Source organism: Homarus americanus, unplaced genomic scaffold (genome assembly GCF_018991925.1).
Source record: "Homarus americanus isolate GMGI-L3 unplaced genomic scaffold, GMGI_Hamer_2.0 scaffold11062, whole genome shotgun sequence".
Taxonomy (NCBI): Eukaryota; Metazoa; Arthropoda; class Malacostraca; order Decapoda; family Nephropidae; genus Homarus; species Homarus americanus.
The window spans coordinates 225672-230701 of NW_024731951.1; positions in this window are offsets into that span (position 1 = coordinate 225672).

Below are 5030 nucleotides of genomic sequence, written 5' to 3' on the forward strand. Positions count from 1 at the left end.
GAGATGATGTTAAATATTCCTGAAAGAAATTTGGGATTCACTAATGATTAGACAACCACAAATTTCTTTCACATGATTAAACTCCTTAACCTAATTTAACATAACTAATCTAACCTAAAATATTCTAACCTAACCTAACCTAACCTAACCTAACCTAACCTAACCTTACCCAAAATATAATAATTTACCCTAACCTAACCTAACCTAACCTTAACCAAAATATAATAATTTACCCTAACCCTAACCCTAACCTTAGTTAAACCCGAGGCATCGTTAGGGCTTTTAATCATCAGGTAAAATATAATAAGGTGTTTAATTTTCAGGTGATCCGAAACTTGTAAATAAAAAAACCCACCTGGGCAATGTCACCTGCCGATAGCTTAATGAGAACAAAACCAGACATACTGACGCAACAGATAAACTTAAACCCAAACAAACAACTTCAGTACAAGCACACACCAAAAAACTGTCGAAAACACCAGTCACTGTTGTACAAATATGTTAACTCAGTTTTTGCAGTCAACTGAATCAACACCAGCGAACCCAGTGACCAAGGAGCCACCTTCAGGAGTGTTGCGTGGTCAGATGTTAATGAGCTGATCAGCACAATCATTTCTCAACACCGAGGCCACAGAAAAATAAAAAAATACAACCCATACGCTGTTGTAACGTGAAATTTGCATAGATAAATGTCAATAATCCTCTCTTGCTCCAGTAACTGTGATGAGACTTCATATTCACCTGAAGAAGGGAGTGTGTAGTTTTTTATTTAGTGTGAGGAGGTGTAGTGTGAGAGGGGTGTAGTGTGAGAGGGGTGTAGTGTAGGAGGGGTGAAGTGTGACGAAGAACGTAGTGTGAGGGGGTGTAGTGTGAGGGGGTGTAGTGTAGGAGGGGTGAAGTGTGACGAAGAACGTAGTGTGATGGAGATTGTAATGGAACGGTGATATGAGAGGATGGCCAACACACCACAAGATGATAAAGGCTGAAATATAACTAAACCTACTACGCTCTTCTTAACCAAAACGCACGACCCACACCCATACACACACACCCTCCCACTCACATACGACACAATCACACACATACACACACATACATCCAATCCCCTTCTTTCTGTTTGTGGTGCCGCCCCCCGGTGTCCCCCCTCCGTGCCCCCCCGCCCAAAAAAAAAATTCGTCATCTAGTCAACTCTGAGGAACATCGGTAGAAATACACATTAACTCCACTCCTCGTCTCTCGTGGTGATAAATGGCCAAGACGTCCACTATAAACACCCAGATGCCTATATTATAACGAAATATAATACGATGATATAAACACAATCGCATAAACGAATGAACAGCTTACGAAATAATACCTCAGTCTTACAAATATCTTTCATACACAACATCTGAAGCAAGCAATCTTGGGTTCATTACCATATTGCCTAGCAACTTTGCAATCCTCACTTGTTATGATTACCTTTCAATGTGCCAATAGCAGGTGGGTTGGTCAAGTGGTGTCTAGTCTTAATGGGGACTCCAATTATAATAAGGACCTAATTGGGGCCCCTAATCCTAATGGGTCCGTATCGTAATTTAAACCCCTTTACACCTGGGGAAACTGGGAAGGCCCCGGAATAGAACCACCGACCCTCAGAATATTTATTACAATGAGGATTTTTTTTTAATTGGACACATTTATATGAATTTTTATTCAATTACAGAAAAAAAAAATCTGAGTGATGGATATTTATTTTCATGAGAATTTTACCAATGAATAAAAAAGACATTAAAACAGAAATACGAGTGTTAAACAATTAATACGGACACGAATAAGAAAATAAGAGACCATTCATACGTATTTTCCCGGATTATACTCGAGGGTTAGCGGGTATTTTAATGATGGTTAAAAATGGTTATAGAATGTCTGATTTTTGGGATGGTTAACGAGTTTTTTTTAGGAATGATTAACGAGTGTTTTAGGAATGGTTACTAAATTGTTTTTAGGAATGGTTAACGAGTTTTAGGGATGGTTAACGAGTCTTTTTTAGGAATGGTTAACGAGTTTTAGGGATGGTTAACGAGCTATTTTTAGGGGATGGTTAACGAGTTTTTTGGTTCTGGTTAACGAGATTTTTAGGTAAGGTTAACGATGTTTTCAGGAGATGATTAACGGCTAACAGGACATCGTATACAAACATTTCACCATACAATCCAATCGGTACTTACCTTAAAACAGATTTTAACACGCCAGGTAAACAGATACTTACCTCGTGTTTAGGGAAGTGACGGGGCACCTCAGTAAGTACCGGCATCAGCTCCTGTAAGAGAGAGAGGAAAGTGAATAGGGGAAAGTACTTATATACAGGTCACACTACAGCATTACAATACGGGGTTATTAAATACAGGTCTCATTACAGTCCCAAGACACGAGATCACTCGTATTGTAACCTGTTTCGCCACTATACACAGGTCAAAGGGTAGGGTTAGGTTAGGTTATTCTAGGTTAGGTTAGGTAAGGTTATGTTAGTGTTTAGTTATGTTAAGTAAAGTTAGGTTATTCTATGTTAAGCTAGGTTACGGTAGGGTTAAGCTAGGTTAGGGTATGGTGTTTAATAAGCTGGGATGCCTAATCTTCAGATAATCCGCAATGGGCACTGTAAATGATATCAGGTAATCTCTCGTAAGGTGCAGCAAGGCAACCATCAGGTGTATCGACCACCAACCTCTGGAATGTCATAAATGTCAACAATGGGACTTACGTTCACCAAGTGGCCGTAAACATTCCAGATTACCGCATAAACTCTGTGTTTTTACCCATCCTGTCTATAAGTGGTGGTGGTGATGCTGTCAACAGGTGAGGTTTCTACTATTAAGATGTGAGGTTTCTACTAATAAGATGTGAGGTTTCTACTATTAAGATGTGAGGTTTCTACTATTAAGATATGAGGTTTCTACTATTAAGATATGAGGTTTCTACTATTAAGATGTGAGTTTCTACTATTAAGATATGAGGTTTCTACTATTAAGATATGAGGTTTCTACTATTAAGATGTGAGTTTCTACTATTAAGATATGAGGTTTCTACTATTAAGATATGAGGTTTCTACTATTAAGATATGAGGTTTCTACTATTAAGATGCGAGGTTTCTACTATTAAGATATGAGGTTTCTACTATTAAGATATGAGAGCAGAAAGACACTTGGCCACCACATGGACAGCAGAAAGACACTTAGCCAGCAGGGTTCGGTTAATTATCGAACTCAAGGCATGATGTCGTAGTTTTCAAAGAGTTAAGTCATAGTACTCGAGGTGTTAAGACATCGTAATCAAGAGGTTAAGTCAAAGTATCAAGGGGTTAAGTCATAGTACCCAAGGTGTTAAGTCATATAGTACTCAAGGTGTGAAGACATCGCAGTCAAGGGATTAAATCACCTTTCGTATACAGTAACCTCACAATCGCTTAAGGGTTAATTTCCTCAATATGCGTTCAAACAGATCCCTCAGGCGCATTCACCAACATGCTTCTTCAAACACTACACAGACAGACAGACAGACAGACAAACAGACAGACAGACAATAATTTTCGGAGACTGTTTAATAAGTCCCTTAACACAGACACAGAAAAAAATACCAGAAAAATCAACAAAAGAATGAATGTGTGTTTGTATGTGTATGAGAGAGAGAGAGAGAGAGAGAGAGAGAGAGAGAGAGAGATATAATAAATAATTAACGGTTTATTGAAAGAACATGGCAGCCGGAAGACTCAAAATATACAGTGTGTGTGTACAGTATGTGTGTGTGTGTGTGTGTGTGTGTGTGTGTGTGTGTGTGTGTGTGTGTGTAAAACGGTAAACTAAAGTCTGCTTTATGTTGAGAAAACGGACTATTAAGGCACAGGATCACATACTTAATTTACATAAACACACTATAAGCACGAAGACCTCAAGTACTTAAAGAGAGGAACTCCACCGCCCCGCCGAGTAAAGGAGTTGGTCGACACACTGACGGCAAAGACAAGCGGACCACCTACTAACCTATATCATCCCTACTGAAGATTTACCAGAGATATAATCATTGCATTCTGAAACCTGAAGTTACTATTTAAGCGGACTACTATCAGCATGGTCAGGGTAGCGTAACAAGAGAACAGCAGGAGGTGAGTGAGGAGGGAAGAGGAAGAGGTGGAGGGGAAGAGGTGGAGAAGGGGGAGAGAAGAGGTGGAGGTGGGGAAGGGGGAGAGAAGAGGTGGAGGAAGGGAAGAGGGAACTTGTGGATGGAGGAGAGAGGGAATTGGTGGGTGTAGGGGAGAGGGAACTGGTGGGTGTAGTGGAGAGGGAACTGGTGGGTGTAGGGGAGAGGAATTGGGTGGGTGTAGGGAGAGGAACTGGTGGGTGTGAGTGGAGGGAACTGGTGGGTGTAGGGGAGAGGGAACTGGTGGGTGTGGATGGGAGAGGGAACTGGTGGGTGTAGGGGAGAGGGAACTGGTGGGTGTAGGGGAGAGGGAACTGGTGGGTGTAGGGGAGAGGGAACTGGTGGGTGTAGGGGAGAGGGAACTGGTGGGTGGAGGGGAGGAGACAACCACAACTGACAGTGGCCAACATCAGCTCATAAGTTAGACACAAACGAGCTGCTGTGGTGCATTAATTCCTCCCACTGCAGCTCCCGTTCTCGGTCACTCATGCCTCACCCTTCATCTTTCCTCCCATCAGTGCGAGGTACAGGAGGTAAATACATTTGATATAACAATTTATTGAGATTTACCAGTAAACTATAGGTTGGTTACACACTCTGCCCCGCCCCGCCCCGCCCCGCCCCGCCCTACCCCACACTTTCTGCTCCTCCCAGCCTTACTCTGCTCTCCGTCCTTCCCAATCCAACCACACTCTCCGCCCCGCCCTATCTCACTTTCCGCCCCGCCCTACCCCACTTTTCGCCCCTCCCAGCCCCACGATGCTCTCCGCCCCACCCTACCCTACCACACTCTCCGCTCCGCCCAGCCTTACCCCACTTTCTCCCCCGCCTTTACCCCACTCTCCGCCCCTCCC